Raw genomic sequence first — 21,947 nt, 5'->3', positions numbered from 1 at the left:
TCATCTGTGAGACCCTTAGTGCGGAAGGCTAAGGCTTCAAAAGCAGTAATATATTCCTCCACTGTACCCGTCTGTCGGAGCTTAGTGAGACGCCCCAAAAAAGAGTCTTCCTGTTCAAAGCGACTGCGAAGAGTTTTGGCAAATTGGGCCCAATTCTGAAAATGTCCATTGCAACGCTGATGCCATTCCTTCCATTGCCATCGTTCATTGTCCAAGTACATGGTGCCCACCATAAGCTTAGTCCCCTCATCTGTGATATGATTCAATTGGAAATACTGCTCCATTTGTGCTAGCCATGCGGACGTGTGAGAACCGTCAAATTTCTGCATATCCAACTTGGGAGGTCGCTGACTGGGTGGTGGATGGGAGTGCCAAACGTGAGGAGAGTGGCTAGACTCACCCTCATGGTATTCATGGCCATTATACGCCTCCTCGTGGGCTGGCTCCTTGCCCTTTAGGAGTGCCTCCTGTATCTGGTTACCTATTCCTTTAAGCTCAATTTGTATGTGGTTACTCATTCCTTGAAGCTCAAGTTCGATCTTGTTCACCGCAGTTTGGAGGGAGTGCACATGGTTTTCAATTTTGTCGATCCTTTCATTGGCCATCGCTTGAGCGCGAGTTTCTACCATACACCAACCTGATGAAAAATTGGGACCGCCTAAAATTTTTTTACTAAGAAATTGAATGGTACCACCTTGCTCAGCTCGTCGTCCTGATACTGATGGGCTAGGTCACCAATAAGCGCCTCGGAAGATCTCAGACTCGTTTTTTTTTTTTTTGGAAAACTCCCAACGGAGTTTTACTCCTTCCTGATCAATACTGCAGTCGCCAAATCCTCAAAATGTCAATGCCGCCAAAAGTCCTGCGAAAATTATATCCAGGTACAGGAACCCTTCACAATTACTCCGATCTGGTGGATCTGAGAGATCTGAATGGTGGAACAACTGCTGCTGCTGATCTGGAATATCCGATCTGGTGGATCTGAGAGATCTGAATGGTGGAACAACTGCTGCTGCTGATCTGGAATATCCGATCTGGTGGATCTGAGAGATCTGAATGGTGGAACAACTGCTGCTGCTAATTTTGGAATAGATGATGTGTGATCCCCCGATAGAAAGGGAACTATGGTCTTGGGGAGTGTCAGGTGCTACAGATTGCAATATACATAAGGGTCTGACAGTAGTACTCGGCCCAATGTTTCAGGGCTCTAACTAAGGAGGATCGACCGTACCCTTAGCCGTACAACCCGACTACCCTATCGTATGGGCGAGTAATCTCTCCGAGTGCTGTTCTCGGTGTACTGTAGCCACAAGACGGCCGAAGGTTTATCTATGGCGAGGTTTCAAGGGAGCTAGGGGGCTTCCTATATACCTAGAGGGTACGTGGAAGACAGTCCGTGCGCGGTTCTGTCTAATGCGCTACTACTCGAAGGGGTACCCACAGGGGTTACAAGGGAGTCCAACAGACGTGACCACCTCTTGTATTTCCTGCGTGCATGCCTCCCCAAATCCGCAGGTTTATGCGCTTAACGACAGATCCCGTGGTTTAAAGACGCCGGAACACGTCTCTAGCCAAAAAAAAATTTGCTAAAATTTGGAGATCCCACCGAGCCCTGGAAAGTGCTCTGATACCACTTGTTATGCTCTTAACCTGCAAAGCAATACCCAAACATAGAATTTGCGAAGAAAAGATACCGAGAACACAGAATATGCGAAGAAAATATACCCAGAACACAGAATAGCAATGATTTTATTATTCAGAGAGAAATGTTCACAGGCCTCTTCGAGGGGGCAACCTCCAATAGAGCAGAGCTCGATTACAAAACAAGACACGATGCTCCTCGCAGGGAGTCTCTATCCTTTATATATGACTCATACATGCAATACCACGGGCCAATATCGTGGGTTTTATTAATACCATCTATCTAATACTACCGCCCATTTGCAACTAACTGTGGTCCCGTCATTAATTGCAGGTTAACCACTTACAAATATTAATATGGGCTTTATTGACTCTTGACTATGACGTGATCCCATGACATAAATAAGGGGGTTAGGGTGGGACCCTAACAACTTCCATAGGAGCCACGCCGGATGAAGAGATGATGGTGAGGACGCACTTAACACAATCTCCGAGGAATGGGAGACATTTGTCCAGAGTATACTGGGCAGGGCCGATCTTCCAAATTGGGAAGAATTGTGGGTGGCTCTTCGCCAAGAGGAGATCAGAAGGCTAAGAAAGAAAGACGACTAACTGTGGGGAACTGGGTCATTATGCGAACGAGTGTCCAAGGAAGAAGAACAAGGGAGAGGCGTCTGACTCTAAGGCAACGCCAACGAAGGTGGAGAAGGAGGTCGAGGAGGATGACGATTGTGCCATGAGTGCTCATGTACCTCTAGAGAAGAAGTGGGGATACATCGAATTGTAGTCAGGAGGACTGCAGGCGATGAGGGGCAGGATTCTTGAGGTACGCAACCTCTTTGATTGTACCTTGCGACGGGAGCCCCGGAGAGAGTGTAGTAGGACAGGCGGATGTCCGTAGAGACGGGTGCAGATGAAGTGACAGAGAGTGCTACAGTGTAGGAGTCCCTAGGCAGCTTAAGGCTAGCAGGCTGCAACAGTGCGAGAGGCACAAGAGTGTTGCAACGGTGCAGGATGGTACATAGAAGTTTGCAACGGTGCCAGATGTAGGGAGTTGTTGTAGCAACGCAGAGGTCAGTAGAGAGAGAATTTGTTAGTGGCAGAGATAGCTTCAGCATTGGGAGTGTTTCTAGCCTAACGAGGAGTGTTTAGACAACGAGTTAGGGAGCCTCTTTACTGCGGTTAGGGTCACCCTTGGGATAGCGTATTAGATGGGGGTTGTCTTCCTTGATAGCGTAGAGGATTAGGGCATCTCTTCTTCACAACATGACTGTGTCCTAGATCTAGGTCATGCGTAGAGATGTCATGAGCTAGGGCTCTGCTAGGACTATGTTTAGACTTCATGCTTAGGCTCCTTTCCTCCTGCGTCTAGGGCTTCCTCCTCTTAGACTTCTCTTCCACTAAAACCCAAAACAAGTGGAGAGAAATCAAGAGTGAAGTGTGTGTACAAATGACTATCAAGTCACCTCCTTTTATACTAAAACGTTGAGCACACATGGGGGTTATTTGGTTGTTGGCTGACCTTGACGAATTGTCCCATAACACAAATAAATTCATATCTCCATGAATACTTATCGAAATTGGATGATCTTTAGATCAATCCTACACCTCTCGATGAGAGGGATCCAAGAAAAATATCAGCTGCCATAAATAAGATGACCCATGTGGAGTTTGGCCATGGTTGTCAAATTTAACACTCCCTCTCAACTAGGGAGAACTTCATCCGCTGATCCATCTGCCAGAGTTGTACTATCTCTGCCTTCAGTGCCCTGCACTGCTCTGCTCTACTGAACCGTGAAGAAGAAGAATTGATCGAGAATGTCTCATACCATTCTCTACTGACCTGAAGTTAGTCCCATATGAAGAGAGTGTGTTATACTACTCTTATTGATCCTAGATCAGTTCCAAAAGAGAGTGAGTTATATCACTCTTACTGACCTGGAGTCAGTTTCATTGAGCCCAGATCAATATTAGAAGAGAGTGTTTCAAACCACTCATACTGACCCGAAGTCAGTTTCATTGATCTTAGATCAATATCAAGAAAGAGTGTCTCAAACCACTCATACTGATCCCAGATCAGTTCCAAGAGAGAGTGACCTATATCACACTTACTGACCTGAAGTCAGTTCCAATTGATCCTAGATCAATGTCGGTCATCCTAGCATAGGGAGTACGTTAGATACACGATGCATCCTTCGGTACTGCTATGGTCCCTATCCTCATTTCCTTGCTCATTGGCCAAATGAGAGGTACTTCCCATAAGTCTCAGACTGCATGGGTAGGATGCCTCGATAGGAGAACCACTCATCTTTCCCACAAGTCGCCATGGGGTATCACAGAGGAAGGGTAAACCATGCACCCTGTACATAGCGCACCACTACTTGTCAATTCAAGAAGTAATCAATCCTACTAACGTAAGGGTTCTTAAATGCATGCTACAATATACTTGACAAGACCCAATACTACTAGGTTACTAATTCAAGGTCAAGGCTAAGTGTCAAGTTAATGGGCCATGTCAATGTCATTATCTACTAGTGCAGTCTGAGGAAACTCCTATACTAACTCTGCTACTTGCAAAGGATCAATGTATCAATATCCGATCATGTCATCAATCATTTTTTATTACAAAAATCAAGTTTATTAGTCAATTCATTTGCCAAATTAATGTAATATTCCTTTTTCTAGTGTTCCTTATGACATGCTTAAGATGGACTTTCAGAGTTGGGGGCAGACAACTCACAGGTGCAGGTTGGTCTCATCAGCAGGCCTAGGGGCTTTTGGAGGGGTTTTGAGGAGTTTCTATGAGGCCTGATGGCATTCGCTTGGTATATACCATCATCCACACAATTTTCCTTTCATCCTGTTGTCGCGCGGATTGACACGACAACGCTCGGATCGGGGGCTGTCACTCTGATCCCCGATCCCTCCGTTTAAGCCTATCTCCTACTGGCTAAGGGGGGTAGTCCCTGGGAAAAGATTGAGGCCAACTGCCAGGCAGTTGGTCTGGGAGAGATAGATGCACTATAATGATTTTATTAAATTGATAGATCAGTGCCTTAAGAGATTTGGTGCTTAAATGATTACTACTGGACGATATAAAAATATGAACCACAGGCAGCAATCACTTACATCAAATAAAGAGAACAATGCTTTAAATATCCAGTAAAACACAATGTTCATCAAGTGACGATATCCAGCAACTTAAAAGAAATAAATCGCTTCAAACAGCAGAGAAACCAGATATCTGCTTTGTATTCAGATCTCAGCACGAAAGATATATAATGACAAGCAACTGAAGGTGATAAAGGCAAAATAATTTTCCACAAATTTTTTTTTTTTTTTTTTTTTTTTTAAATTAAAAATCTAAAAAAAAATTAAAATTAAAATTAAAATTTTAAAACTAAATTAAATCCTAAACTAAACTATATAAGACTATGCCTACACAAAAAAAATTTTAAATGAATCCCCTCTTTTCTTGCTTTCCCTTTTTTTTTTTTTTATTTGAAAATGACAAATTTTTTTAAATTTAAACTATACCTAAGGTAACAAATTAAAATCTAAATTTAACAAAAATAAAACAAAAAAAAAAAAAAAATATGACTGACGCTAGACTAAAAAAACGATAAACAACAAAACGTATTTTTGTTTTCATGTATTAAAATATCAAAACCTAAATCTATGACCATACAGCGAATTTGAGAGAGGGTCTCACGAAAACGGCTGCGGGCAGACTCACGATGATGGAGGCAGCAGAAACGCTGAGAGCGTAAACCAGAATCGTATCCCAACCAAGCAAAACGTGACCCAAGCTAATGCATTCAGATGAAACAACCAGCAGCAAAGGAAATTCTTTGTTTATCTATGCAGGTTGAACGAAGACAAGGCTCGATGGAGGTGCAGGGGTTCTGATGCTTACCTGGACAGACGCAATGATATTCAGCCACCGGAGGAGATACGTAACCTGGCTGACTGGAGCTTGACGGCTTTGGAAACTTACACGCACGCGGAAGAAGAAGAAAACTATGCCTACGCCCAAAACACTCAAAACGCATTCGAATTTGCAGTTGATAACAATACCCACGCGAATAGCCTGAAAAGAATCACGCAGACAGCCTCGTCCAAGATGTTAGACGCAAAAAAAAGACGCTCAGAAACGCTCTTTGCTGCTGTCTAGATACGCTACAGATCAGAACTGCAATAAAAAATAATGCCCACGCAAAGGTCTTAAGGGAAATCCACAGACGGCTTCATCAGAAAATTCAGATGCAGGAAAAAGAAAGCACACAGTCAAAAAGATGCGACACGTATGCCCAAACGAAATTCAATTTTCATGTTCTACCTGCGTGAAAGAATGGAAACGATTTTACTTGGGCAACTTTGAAAGATTTCGAGGTTGATTTCGAGGTTACCTGGAGATGATGGCATATAATGACTTGAAGAAATTATGTCACCTGAAGATCCCCTGCGTTTCTTTTAAGTGTTTTCTGAAGCTCACACGTCAGAATGTATACAGATATGCAGTGATCGATGTCAATAGCAGTTGTTGAGACGCGTGGGTAAACAGCCCCTTTTCCTGACTTTAACTGTAAGCTGCAAGAAGAGAACAAAATCTGGGAGATATACAAAATTTTGCAGTAAAACCCTCCAAAATTCACACAAAGTCACAAAAAATTACAGCTCTGGTACAGCTAGATTTGACAATGACTGCAGTAACATTTTCAAGATATCAAACATTTGAACTTTACTGTGAAATAAAGAAAATCCCTCATGTAAAACAGGAAATAAACCCTAAAAGATTAACCCAGGGCACAAACAGCTGGGCTCTGCACAGAACAGCTTGTGGGAGTCGGCTGGTTCAGCCCAGAACTTCCCCAAACGCCCACAAATAACCTTCACCTAAAAGTTTCCTGCACATCTCAAGCAAGCATCAGCAAAAGAGGGCAAGAAATGCTGCTAGATTTCAAGAGAAAATGGAGATACCTGCCATTTTCCAGAAACCCTACAACATTCAGACCCTAGCACGTGAGCAAGATACCTGTACTCACAATGCTCTAAAAAAATCAGCTGTTTTAACTGTTGAAAACTGAGATATGCAGAAAAGCAAACACCTCACAGCAATTCCAGAGAGTAACACCAGCCAGTTTGAACCCCAAAGTCTTTTTATTAATCAGAAATCAGTTTACAAGAGAGAGCTTTCAGCACAGACTCACAGATCAGATAAAAATGAAAATGACCTCCTAAGACCCTACATAAGGAAATGATCCCAACGGCTAGTTTTGGGTGATCCACAAAAATATTATTATTTTATTGCTTAGGGTTTTTGCTTTATGCTTTTTATTTTTTATTATTTTTTATTTTTCAAATTTTTTAAAATTTTTTAATTTTTTAATTTTTAATTTTTTTTTTAATTTTTTTATTTTTTATTATATATGAATTTATTATTTTTATTTATTAAAAAAAATTTTTAAATTTATTTTAAGACGGATCATCAAACCCAGCTGTTGGAATCATCACCTAGCGCCTAGGACCTAGGACTCATGAGGGGATTTACAACATTTTCAACCCTCAAGACACATTTCATCATGATTTTTTTACAATTTTTACAATTTACATCTCAAAGGGATGAATCCACTTTAACATAGACCCTCATAGACCACCCAGATCTGCGACACAACTATAATCTAGCAGAGTAACATGCTAGGATTCTCCTAAAGTCCTAATAACGAAATGCATCCCGGCTTTGGGGTTGGGTTTGAAGGAAAACTCTGCCGATCCATGGATCGGTGAGACTAAAAACCTCCCGGGACGCAGATCGTCATTAGAAAGTTAGGTCCACCTAGGCAACTTTACATACATGACTCTGATCTGCTTAGATTATTTACATTTCAAACATGCAGACTGGGTTTACAACAAAAATGATCAAGCTGTCGATGACTGTAGGCTGGCACGGACATGTCGCTCAGGAGCTATCCTTCTCTGCCAACAGGAAGGAGGTGTACTGCATGGGTAGTTGACCAGTAGTGGTCAACATCTGGCTCTACTTGGGGACACGTTGCTGCACTGGTAGGAATGTGAGAATCCAGAATCTGCATCCATACAACACACAAATAAAAATAAGTAGCGTCCATTCCCAAATCATCATATGCATTAAGTACAGGAAAAATAAAAGCTCTTCATTTATTGACTAACTAATAACATGAAAAGTAAATCTAATCCTAAAAACAGAAATAAAATGCTGAAAAGACAAGGAGTAGGGATAGAAATACAATACAAAAGATGCCCCATGGCATCAGATATCATCTCTGAAGAACAGCTTGAGCATTTGGCCGTTCGCTGGTAGATGAAGTGGTTCACCATCCAATTTGCTCAAGTGGAATGAGTTTGGTCCAGCTATATCTCTAATGATGTACGGTCCCAACCACAAGCTGTCAAACTTTTTATGCTTTCCTGGTTTTTCATTTTTGCGATCCCAAAGTAAAACCATATCTCCAACCTGCAAAGATCTAGATCTAGAGCATTTATCAAAGCTTTTCTTAATATTAGATTGATTTTTGCATATATTTTCAAAAGCTGTCCGACGTGTCTCATCTAATTCCACAATCTGATCTATCCTATTCTGAACAACATCTTTATCAGTGGAAAAATTTTGGAGGAGCTGATAGGCTGGCAATTTTAGGTGCACAGGTAAGGTAACATCCAAGCCATAAACCAATTCAAAGGGAGATTTACCAGTAGACTTCTTCTTAGTAATTATGTCTGCCCACAAAGCATACTTGATTTTGCTGTCCCAAGACTTCTTGTTATCTCCTACTATTTTCTTGATAATGGTTATGAGATTTTTATTACTTGATTCAGCCAAACCATTACCCTGAGGATAGTAATTCGATGAATGAGATAAGACGATGCCATATTTGAAACAGAAAGATGTAAACTCTGAAGAACTAAAAGCCTTGGCATTGTCCGTAGTGATTTTAGCGGGGACACCAAATCTAGTGATGATGTTATTCTCAATGAAATCCATAATCACCTTTTCAGTGGCATTCTTAGCAGGAATGGCTTCTACCCATTTAGTGAAGTAATCAGTAGCAGTCAAAATCCAAGAGTAGCCATTGCTAGAATTTTCATGGAACTTCCCTATGAAGTCCAGACCCCAATGCTGAAAAGGTGCCTCTACAATAACAGGCTGTAGAGGAAGGGCAGCAAGCTTCTGTTTCCCAGTGAACAGTTGACAGGCTTGACAAGATCTAACAAACTTGTGCACATCAGAAAAAATCGAAGGCCAATAATAGCCAGCTCTCAGGATTTTGTGGGCAGTAGTTCTAGCGGCATAATGACCACCACAAAATCCTGAATGAAATTCGGAGATTAATCTTTTGGACTCAACATCGTCAACACACCTAAGCACTATGCCCTCTGGATTTCTCCATCCAAGGCCATCCTTCATAAGGCAGTACTTAGTGGCTTTTAGTCTAAGAGCCCTTCTTCTATGAGCGACTAAGTGGTTAGGACAAGCAAGATTTGTTAAGTAGTAAACTATGTCCTGATACCATTCATGCTCAGCTAACCTTCTTAATTCTGGTGAAGAAAGATCATCAAGGCAGAACAAACCAAGAGTCTTTTCATTACTTTCAGTTAACATTTGAGCTAATCCTTGGCCTTTGATCAGCTTGGTGGGTCTAATTTCTAAATCATACTCCTGTATCTTAGTAACCCACCTAGCACGAGTCCCTAAGCAATCAGTTTGAGTTAATATGTCCTTAACAGCAGAATGTGGGACGAAAGCAATGATCTTAGAATAACCCACATAAGTTTTAAAATGCTTGAGAGACTTGACCAGGGCATAGGCCTGCTTCTCCATGGTATTGTACTTCAACTCAGAGTTTTGAAGTGCTCTACTCATGAAAGCGATAGGCTGCTCGTGACCCTCTCTATTCTTTTGAAGTAAGACACCGGCAATGGTATCCTCAGAAGCGAAAGAAAAAATCATGAAATCTTTGGAGTAATCAGGACTAACAAGGACAGGAGCCTTCGCGATAGCAGACTTGATTTCTTGGAAAGCCCTTTTGCCCTCTTCTTGCCAGACAAATTTCACATCCTTCTTCAGAAGACTTTGAATGGGCTTAGCTATTTCCGCATAATTCGGGATAAATCTTCTAATAAAATTTATCTTTCCAAGGAAAGACTGAAGGGACTTGAGGTTATGCGGGAGAGGAATCTTTTGAATTGCTTCAACTCGTTCAGGATCGACCCTGACTCCTTCCTTAGAGATGATATGACCCAGAAGTTTCCCTTCAGTTACCCCAAAGACAGATTTAGCCGGATTCAAAGAGATTCCATATTCTCTGCATCTATCAAAAACTTTCCTAAGATGATCTACATGGCTGATACCATCTTTAGAGAAAACAGTAAGATCGTCTTGGTAAATTTCGATAATTTTCCCGATTAATCCTTTGAAGGCATAATCCATGGCCCTCTGGAAAGTAGCCCCAGCGTTTGTTAACCCAAATGGCATTCTGATGTATTCAAAAGTGCCCCATGGTGTTGTGAATGTGGTCTTGTGTCGATCTTCCTTTTTAACCCAAACTTGATTATACCCAGAAAAACCGTCTAGCAATGACATCATTCCAGACCCAGTTACTCTTTGCAACAAAGTTTCCATTTTTGGCAAAGGGTAATTATCCTTCTTGCACGCTAGATTAAGGTTCCTAAAATCGACACAAAGTCTTATTGTACCATTCTTCTTCCTGACAATCACCAAATTCGAACACCATGTCGAATGCCTAGTTTGAGCGATGATTCCTGCTGCAAGCATCTTCGCAAGTTCTTTTTGGACCAGGGGGGCTAACTTAGGATTAATCTGCCTAAGTTTTTGCCGAAAAGGTTTAGCATTTTCGTCCTTTAAGGGAATAGTATGCTCCATAATATCTTCCCTGTAGCCCTTCAACTCATCATAGGAAAAAGCCAAAACATCTCGATATTCACGAAGTAAACCAATTAACTTTTTCCTTTCCTCCAGACTAGTACCTTTACCGATTTTAACCATTTTCGGATTTTCAAAAGTACCAATGTTAACTTCAAGGTATTCGCCTGGGTCCAACTTGTCTTCTTCTCTCAGCTTCGTGGCATCATGCCGATCAAAATATTGCTCTAAGGCAACTACATTTCTGGGAGTGGGATTTATGATGTGTCCTTGATCTAAAGACCCATCCTCGCCAGAAACTAGGCGGAAATCCTCAAACTCGTCTAAACTATTGAGAAAACGAACGACTTGCTTTTCATCATTAAAAACTTGCCAATGCTCTGAGTTGTCTGGGACAGATGGTCTGAATATTATCTCCATTTTAATTTTATCGTTGATTAACTCATCAGACAACTGGAAAGTGCTAGCAGCTACGGCAAGTTCATCTGCCGAACTATTTAGCTCTCTAGGAATTGCTTCAAGGTTAAGGGCATCGAAGTGCTCCATAGTATCCCACACAGCATTTCGATAGTTTCTTAATCTCTGATTTCTACATGTGAATTTGTTCTTAAGCTGCATGATAACCAGATCGGAATCCCCCTTTATGTTAAGCAATTTAATCTTCAAAGCTTTGGCCAATTCAAGGCCCAACAATATGGCTTCATACTCAGCGACATTGTTGGTTGCTTCAAATTCTAGACGATAGGCAAACTTGAATACGTGACCAAGGGGAGACTTAAGCACAATCCCAGCACCCTTACCATGGCTAGAGAACGCACCATCGAAATACATATACCAGACTTCATCCTTAAGATCTTTAATCTCATCATCGGGAGGAATTATGAAATTGGACATGATAGCATAGTTCCCGATGTCAGATTTTTCTTTAATTATCTCGTTATGAGGCTTTTTAGGATTTTCAACATGAAATTTCCTCTCAGGCTCTCTATTTAGTCTAACAAAACCGTCACCGCTAGGAGAGGGAATCATAGCATATGACCAATTCATCTGAATGCTTCCCCCTAGATCAGAGGCCCACTTCCTAGATAACAGCATACCCCAAGCATCAGGTACATCAACGACAACAATATCCATAACAACCATGATGTCTGGGTAGACTGAAAGATGAACTTGCAAATCCTTGATTAAACCATGTACCTCGATCTTCTTTGAATCCATGGCGCATATATTATAGTAGGGTCTGGAAACTCTTAAGTTAAGCTGTTCCATAACCCTTTTAGTCATAACACAAGCAGATGCGCCTGAATCCAACATGCAGTTATTCAATTTATACCCATTGACTAATAAGGTGATAAAGAAGGGTTGATGATCCTTGTTATCAGCATCTACGCTTTGCAGATAAATAGGAGCATCATGATAGTCAACCTCACGAATCTTCTGCTGAGAAGCGTTGACTTGAGGACCCTGAATTGCTTTTAGTAACTTGTCCCTTTGGGAAGGGATCTTAGCGATCTCAGACACGGGAACCCAGATTTTAGCATTATTAAACCAATTCCCCAAATCGACATCTATTCCAGAGTTCATACCAGGGCTTAGAGTTCGAGGAGGAATTTGATTTCCGCTCTGATCTTTATCCCTTCTCTGGTATGTTAAACCCTTATCTCTAGCAATTTCCAGAATTTTCTCAGGAGAGGGTTTCTCACCATATAACCTGGCCAAAATGTCATCTTCGTTTTCAAGGTTATTTATACCAAAAGCAGATTGAGGATTCACAACATCATAGCTCCTTTCCTTAACCTCTATCCAATCATTCATGGGCAAAGGGAACTTGCTCCCTACTACGTTTATTTGCTCACCTGTCCCAAGCATTCCATTATCGAGAAGTCTTCTGATAATGGGACAAGAGGATTCTTCGTGAAAATCAGCACAAGCACGACAGTAGGGAGGAGCATCATCCACCAGATTGGTAAGCGGATTAGGGGGCCTCTGCTCACTAGTTTGACCCTTTCTTTGCCAGTTATTATTTCTGTTATTATTATTTCGAGGCTGAAAATTTTGCGGTTGCGCTCTTTCCATTTGAATTAACCTATTCTGCAAAGTGTTTATTTCCTTATTATGATTGATTTCCATAGTTTCAATTTTTTGCAGCAATTTAAGAACAAGCTCACTTTCTGGCTCCTGGACTGCTTTTCCCTTAGGTTCCTTTAGTTTCGTAGCAGCCCTATCAAAACCTGGGATTTCAGATTTCCCAGAAGCTGCCTTGTCCTTTTCAAGCTCTATAGCTAAGGCTTGGCAATCTCGATAATCAGTGAGTTTAGCACGCCTTAACTCATAAGATGGTTCAGGACTGAAGGCATCAATGTAAAAATCTAGGAGAGTTTTATCTGTAGGTTTATAGTCTTGAGGTAATTCTCTAATAATACCATTAAACCTTCTATTAAATTCTTCAACAGTTTCATCCTCTCTCTTTTTTATCAGAGTAAGAGCTCTTACAAGATGTCTTCCCTCTCTCTTATCTCCATATTTTTCTCTAAATGAATTTATGATTGATTGTAAAGAGTTAAATGTATTTGGAGGTTTTTCTGTAAACCAGTCATAAGCATCACCTGCTAGAGTCAAGACAAAAAGAGACATCCTGACATCTTCATGATCAAAATCAGGAGATCTAGCATACTTAGCCATCCATATATTGAAATCTCGCAAGTGGGAATTAACAGTAACGGCATTATCCCCTTGAAAATTAGGCAATTTGTCTAACCCAACAGATGGAATAGCATTAGGAGATCCAGGAATGTTAGAAAAATCACAAGGGGCGTACAGACTCATGATGCTGCGCCTAACTTGACCTTTGAAGAGCAAATGAATATCGGAAAGGGCTTCTTGTCCAAGATTTGCAAGGAGTGTACGAGAAGCAAGTTTGTGTGATCGCACCCTGTAAACCTTTTCAGGATCAGGAGTGGGGTTGCACAGACTGCTTGGATGTCTTCTAGTGTACACTCTTGCAGATAATATAGGAAGTGGAGTCGCCACTTGAACAAGAAGCTAGACACAGAAAAGCTTGAAATGTAAGAACCAAGGACAGAAAAACTCTGTCCCCGGCAACGGCGCCAAAAAATGTTGTCGCGCGGATTGACACGACAACGCTCGGATCGGGGGCTGTCACTCTGATCCCCGATCCCTCCGTTTAAGCCTATCTCCTACTGGCTAAGGGGGGTAGTCCCTGGGAAAAGATTGAGGCCAACTGCCAGGCAGTTGGTCTGGGAGACGAGATGCACTATAATGATTTTATTAAATTGATAGATCAGTGCCTTAAGAGATTTGGTGCTTAAATGATTACTACTGGACGATATAAAAATATGAACCACAGGCAGCAATCACTTACATCAAATAAAGAGAACAATGCTTTAAATATCCAGTAAAACACAATGTTCATCAAGTGACGATATCCAGCAACTTAAAAGAAATAAATCGCTTCAAACAGCAGAGAAACCAGATATCTGCTTTGTATTCAGATCTCAGCACGAAAGATATATAATGACAAGCAACTGAAGGTGATAAAGGCAAAATAATTTTCCACAAATATTTTTTTTTTTTTTTTTTTTAAATTAAAAATCTAAAAAAAAATTAAAATTAAAATTAAAATTTTAAAACTAAATTAAATCCTAAACTAAACTATATAAGACTATGCCTACACAAAAAAATTTTTAAATGAATCCCCTCTTTTCTTGCTTTCCCTTTTTTTTTTTTTATTTGAAAATGACAAATTTTTTTAAATTTAAACTATACCTAAGGTAACAAATTAAAATCTAAATTTAACAAAAATAAAACAAAAAAAAAAAAAAAATATGACTGACGCTAGACTAAAAAAACGATAAACAACAAAACGTATTTTTGTTTTCATGTATTAAAATATCAAAACCTAAATCTATGACCATACAGCGAATTTGAGAGAGGGTCTCACGAAAACGGCTGCGGGCAGACTCACGATGATGGAGGCAGCAGAAACGCTGAGAGCGTAAACCAGAATCGTATCCCAACCAAGCAAAACGTGACCCAAGCTAATGCATTCAGATGAAACAACCAGCAGCAAAGGAAATTCTTTGTTTATCTATGCAGGTTGAACGAAGACAAGGCTCGATGGAGGTGCAGGGGTTCTGATGCTTACCTGGACAGACGCAATGATATTCAGCCACCGGAGGAGATACGTAACCTGGCTGACTGGAGCTTGACGGCTTTGGAAACTTACACGCACGCGGAAGAAGAAGAAAACTATGCCTACGCCCAAAACACTCAAAACGCATTCGAATTTGCAGTTGATAACAATACCCACGCGAATAGCCTGAAAAGAATCACGCAGACAGCCTCGTCCAAGATGTTAGACGCAAAAAAAAGACGCTCAGAAACGCTCTTTGCTGCTGTCTAGATACGCTACAGATCAGAACTGCAATAAAAAATAATGCCCACGCAAAGGTCTTAAGGGAAATCCACAGACGGCTTCATCAGAAAATTCAGATGCAGGAAAAAGAAAGCACACAGTCAAAAAGATGCGACACGTATGCCCAAACGAAATTCAATTTTCATGTTCTACCTGCGTGAAAGAATGGAAACGATTTTACTTGGGCAACTTTGAAAGATTTCGAGGTTGATTTCGAGGTTACCTGGAGATGATGGCATATAATGACTTGAAGAAATTATGTCACCTGAAGATCCCCTGCGTTTCTTTTAAGTGTTTTCTGAAGCTCACACGTCAGAATGTATACAGATATGCAGTGATCGATGTCAATAGCAGTTGTTGAGACGCGTGGGTAAACAGCCCCTTTTCCTGACTTTAACTGTAAGCTGCAAGAAGAGAACAAAATCTGGGAGATATACAAAATTTTGCAGTAAAACCCTCCAAAATTCACACAAAGTCACAAAAAATTACAGCTCTGGTACAGCTAGATTTGACAATGACTGCAGTAACATTTTCAAGATATCAAACATTTGAACTTTACTGTGAAATAAAGAAAATCCCTCGTGTAAAACAGGAAATAAACCCTAAAAGATTAACCCAGGGCACAAACAGCTGGGCTCTGCACAGAACAGCTTGTGGGAGTCGGCTGGTTCAGCCCAGAACTTCCCCAAACGCCCACAAATAACCTTCACCTAAAAGTTTCCTGCACATCTCAAGCAAGCATCAGCAAAAGAGGGCAAGAAATGCTGCTAGATTTCAAGAGAAAATGGAGATACCTGCCATTTTCCAGAAACCCTACAACATTCAGACCCTAGCACGTGAGCAAGATACCTGTACTCACAATGCTCTAAAAAAATCAGCTGTTTTAACTGTTGAAAACTGAGATATGCAGAAAAGCAAACACCTCACAGCAATTCCAGAGAGTAACACCAGCCAGTTTGAACCCCAAAGTCTTTTTATTAATCAGAAATCAGTTTACAAGAGAGAGCTTTCAGCACAGACTCACAGATCAGATAAAAATGAAAATGACCTCCTAAGACCCTACATAAGGAAATGATCCCAACGGCTAGTTTTGGGTGATCCACAAAAATATTATTATTTTATTGCTTAGGGTTTTTGCTTTATGCTTTTTATTTTTTATTATTTTTTATTTTTCAAATTTTTTAAAATTTTTTAATTTTTTAATTTTTAATTTTTTTTTTAATTTTTTTATTTTTTATTATATATGAATTTATTATTTTTATTTATTAAAAAAAATTTTTAAATTTATTTTAAGACGGATCATCAAACCCAGCTGTTGGAATCATCACCTAGCGCCTAGGACCTAGGACTCATGAGGGGATTTACAACATTTTCAACCCTCAAGACACATTTCATCATGATTTTTTTACAATTTTTACAATTTACATCTCAAAGGGATGAATCCACTTTAACATAGACCCTCATAGACCACCCAGATCTGCGACACAACTATAATCTAGCAGAGTAACATGCTAGGATTCTCCTAAAGTCCTAATAACGAAATGCATCCCGGCTTTGGGGTTGGGTTTGAAGGAAAACTCTGCCGATCCATGGATCGGTGAGACTAAAAACCTCCCGGGACGCAGATCGTCATTAGAAAGTTAGGTCCACCTAGGCAACTTTACATACATGACTCTGATCTGCTTAGATTATTTACATTTCAAACATGCAGACTGGGTTTACAACAAAAATGATCAAGCTGTCGATGACTGTAGGCTGGCACGGACATGTCGCTCAGGAGCTATCCTTCTCTGCCAACAGGAAGGAGGTGTACTGCATGGGTAGTTGACCAGTAGTGGTCAACACATCCCATTGCATTCTGACAACTTTCAAAAAATAGTTATTATTGGGTCTGACCCAATCAATTATGCTTAAGGTGGCATTCCGGAAGGAATACTTGACAGAACACCTTAGTGTAATAGCTCGTTGGAACCGGAATGAGAAGATATATAGGATGGGATGGTTAGATATAAGTTTCAGTGACCTAAGGAGACATGGTGGCCAATTTACCCTTTTTCCGCATTAAAAAGGATATTTTAATTGAAATAAAAGAGGGAAAAGTTCTCCATGATTAAAATAACAATAAAATAAGAGGCTCTAGAGGGGTTGATCAGATCTATAAAAGAGGAAAAGGAGGCAATTGGAGGACATCTTGGATTTGACATTTCTTCTTGTATGAGAGGTTGAGAACTTAGTTATCCACTTCATTGGTAGCCCCAGGACGAAAGCCCTCAGATATGTTTTGGAGTGTTCGACGAAAACCCAATTCTCTTTGAGGATAATTCATCCAAGAGTTTCATAGAGCTTCAGGGATATTGGAGTGAGGATCATTCGGGCCCTCAATTGGTTCTTCATCGTCTTTCAGTTGATTCAGTGGCAGTTGTTGTTGGAGAAAGAGTGCAATCGTTGTAGAGTTTTGAGAGATCAGGATCAGCATAGCAACAAAATATTTGGAGGTCCACTCAATGATCATCTTTCCTATTTTGTCTAAGATATTTCCAGTTGTACTCTGCATGATATATTATAATAAATGAAGCTGAGTCATTCCTTGTGATGCATTTTTTGATGTTATTTGAGTTTATGGGTTCACTGTGCTTGTATAATTTCTGGGTTGTTATTTACTGGTGCATTTTGGTGTACTCTCGTGGTTTTGTGGCAAAAATGTTAGCATAAAATTTTATAAAGAAAACTAGCAGAAAAATACCTCAAAATTCCCGAAAAGGGACATTACAGTGGTATTAGAGTTGTGCATCCTGCTAGCTTGAGGGTTTTTCTAGTGAAATTTATTACAGGAGCACTTCTTCTTGAGGATCAAGTTCCTTCACTCATTGGCGCCAAATTTAGAATTTTCTCTGTCTTTCACTCAGTTAGGAAGCAAATCAACAAAGAGGCCGATCGAGGGTTGAATTTCTTATCGGGCATGTGTAACACATCAAATGTTAACCACTGACATAATTCCAATGAATTGGACCCAACCTCTTTGGACAGCAACGCGTTAAAATTTGACTGGAGTTTCGTTCATCATTTTCAGCAGAGTTTATAACCAGATCAGGTCAAGATTTAATTATTGTTGGACTCATGTTGGGTAGAATTGTGCATGGAATGGAAGAGACAACGTCTTTATCATCACATTTGGGTCGTTTAATTATGTTGTAGAGGTTGCAATGCCCTCCAAAATTTTGGCCTGCATCCAATTTCAGAGCCTTGCTTGGGTTTTCCTTGATGTTTGCAAGCACTCGAGCTCATCCCATGAGCTCATGTCGAGTCTTCGCACCCTCCTCGATTGACCATTCACTGGACATCATTTAGCATGTTGGTCACAATGTCATGCTTGCAACCATGTTCTGGATATGCACAAAGTCCATCTTCGTGTGTACAAGTGGTATTCGCTATGTAAGCATCTGTCGCACTCACACACGATGTTGCATGCAATGTCGCGGAAGTGTCGTCGTGGTCGTTCAACGATCTATCTCAAGTGTCGCGCTTGTCGCTCGCACTTGTCGGTCAGTCACACTGAGTGTATGTTGTCTTGATGTAATATAACTGACCGGAAAATAGATGAGAATAGAAATATGCCCAGAAATAATAAGATAGAAATAGATAAACTTCTCTTGATTAATATCAAAACCCTTGAGGTAGGGTAACACCATACAATCACTCCTGAAGGAAGGAGAACACTCCACAAGCCACATGCTTGCCAATACAATAATCCTTCACCTTCTCAATGGGGAGTCTCTAGCCTATATATATGATACATACATATAATACCATTGGTCATTACCATGGTTCTCTGAATACCATATATCTAATACAATGGGCTTATCACATTATTGCTAACTACTTGTGGTCTCTTACATGCTGTGGGTTAACCACTTTATTTATTAACTATGGCCCATCCCATTATTACATTATTCCCTTGGGTACCTCCCTCTGTACCCCATAATATTCCACCTATGTATACTACACTTGATGGTTCAAGGTGTCTTGTCATCGAGTTGTATTGTGTGTGTGTTTGCAAGGTTGTATATGCATAAGGTCACTCACTCACACTTAGTCACTTTGTTGAAACTTTGTCGACCGGACCACCCCCCAACAGTTGAATCTCCATTAAGTTGCACTGTGCAGTCTCAGCCTTCAGTGATCATATACTGCTTCCCAGAATTGCGCAGAGCTTGAGATTACCTTCCAGGCAGTCTGCACTATGCAATGCTGGGGTCGACTCGACTGACTGTCACCCAGAACAATGTAGAAATTTCTCAGCAAGCCATCTCAATCTGCATTACCCGCAAGCAAATCTACCAAGCCTCCAGCTGGTCAACCAAAGAGTTTGATTAGGCGGTGACCCCAGGCTTCACTCCTCCAAAAAATTGCGCAGAAGCTGTTAGCATGCCTGACTCCACTAACTAAGAAATTGCGTAGACATGAAGGATAGACACCCATGTGCCTGCCACTGCACTGTCCTTGAAATTTGCACTGTTTTGTCAACTAGTCACCCTGTCATCCGACTTGCTCCTCTTGAAAATTGCACAATTTTCATGGGTTGTCTCCCACCTTCCTGACACCCCGCTTAGGCGAGAAACTGCGCAGAGATGTCCTGTAGGCTAGCCTCCCAGCTTTGCATAGTTTCGGCCAGCAAGCTCTTGCAGCCCGTTGCCAGCCTCCCCGGAGAATCTGCACAGTTTTCACTGCAAGTGCCCTCCCTGATGCCTGCACTGTCTCCCTGGAAAAAAAATTGCGCAGATTTGCCCTTCAACCGAGCTAGATCCAGCAAACAGTTACTACTAATCAAGACTGCCCATCTCAGCCTTCCATTAACCTCCGCGCAATTTTCCTTGACAATGCCTTGAGCCCACATCCTAGCCTGAAATGTGCTCTTCACAGTATCAGAGCCTTGTCCTCTCTCTCAGCCACTTACACTCGAAAACGAAAGATCATGCTTCATAGTAGACTAGGATATTTCTGGATTTGATGTCATCTCGTCATGAGTGATTACAGATATAAGTACATGGATGAGACATGGCACGACGACGAACGGGATGAACAAGGAGCACATGGTAGGAGACTTGTTCGCGAACGGATGAACTCATGAAGCATGCTAAGTACAAGCGAAGGATAGACATGAACACGCAACATCAAGCGAACAGCAAGACCATTAAAAACTCCGCACACCTTGCTATGCGAAGTTAAAGCTATGATACACTAAGAGCACATTCATCACTCAGCAACATTGTAAGTCGACATGGACACCAACAACAATATGAACATACTAGCTCTATCGTGTCGAGTCATGTCATGAGTCATCTCGGCCATGCCACTACTGTGGGCCATACTATTGTAATCAATGTGATGTAACGTGGAAGTCCAAGAGACTCACATGTAAAATTGAAGAGTCATGTAAAGTTGAAGAGTCATGTAAGTCAAATAGTTATGAGGGAAGTTGAACAGTCACAAGGGTCAGTTTCACCCTTGGCTATATATGCGCTTCATTTGTACATGCAAAGGAATTTTCACCTTGGCTTGTTATGAAACCAGCTCACAAAAAGATAGAATAGATAGATGAACACCTTAGAAATAAGCCTCTTCGAGGGGTCAACTTCCTTTACAATACACAAATGAATAATTCTTGGCTGATACAAATGACAAGACCTCATTTCTATATATAGGAGTCTAAGGGTCATAATATAATTAAAGCTGACATAACAATAATAATGTAAGAGCACAATAATAACAATAGTGGGCTTCTATGGGGCACAATAATAACAATATGGGGACTACATGAGTACAACAATATAATAAAGGGGTTGTACTAATAACAATAAGGGGTTACATTAGTAGTATAGGGGCCTAACATGTCCCTCTCCTTCAAAAAGTGTTGTCCTCAACGCTTGAGTAGTTCTTGATGATTCTGTATAAAATTATTGCCCTCCCATGTGGAATATTCAGTGGGTAAGTTCGTCCACTTGATGAGATACTCTGAAATTGATCGATTTCGTAGCTGTCGAGTTCTTGTTTCTGTGACTGCTCCAGGTTCCAATATGATTTTTCCTTCCATTTCAAGTTCTGGCAAAATTGTTTGAATTAGGATATTCTGCAACTTTTTAAATGAGTGGCCACACTTCTTTGTCCTTCTTCCATTCATCCCTTGCTTCGTTTATCCAATCTGGTTGGATAATAGAAATAGCACAAAACAATGCTTCCACATTCTCATCCTTTCTTGAGAGTGCATCTGCAATAAAAAATTTCTTCCCTTTTCTGTAGATGATGTCAAAGTCATAACCCAACATATTTGTGACCCATTTTTTATGTTCTTCTAAAGATAATATTTGTTCTAAAACGTATTTAAGACTATCATGATCCATTTTTACCTTGAAGTGTCTTCCCATTGGGTAAGGTCGCCATTTCTTAAGTGCATGTAGTATTGCCAACATTTCCTTCTCATAAATAACTTGCTTGAGATGTAGCCGTAAAAATACCCAATCACCTATATCAAAACTTTTTTTCACTGCGATGTTGATCTACCTGTTGTTTCATTCGATTCTGCACCGAAGTGGTGTTATCCTTTAAAAGTTGAAGAACTTGTTGTTGATGCTCGATGTGATCTTTCACTGCTTGAACCTTTTTCTTCTTGATATGTCCTTCTATCTTGAGAGTTTGAGGAGTGGTAATTTCTTCCAATGCTTTACAAGATATGGTCGGATTCATTTCTTGATGCTCAATGTGATCTTTCACTTCTTGAACATTTTTCTTCTTGATATGTCCTTCTATTTTGATAGTTTGCGGAGCAATAATTCCAACCAATGCATTACAAGATATGGTTGGATTCATTTCTTCTTTCTCGATGTGATCTTTCACTTCTTGAACCTTTTTCTTCTTGATATGTCCTACTATCTTGAGAGTTTGAGTGGTAATTCT

This window comes from Pinus tabuliformis, chromosome 1_1 (assembly GCF_031772625.1).
Source record: "Pinus tabuliformis cultivar Carrire ecotype Pingquan chromosome 1_1, CPIR1, whole genome shotgun sequence".
NCBI classification, from domain to species: domain Eukaryota; kingdom Viridiplantae; phylum Streptophyta; class Pinopsida; order Pinales; family Pinaceae; genus Pinus; species Pinus tabuliformis.
This window is presented reverse-complemented; position numbering follows the sequence as displayed.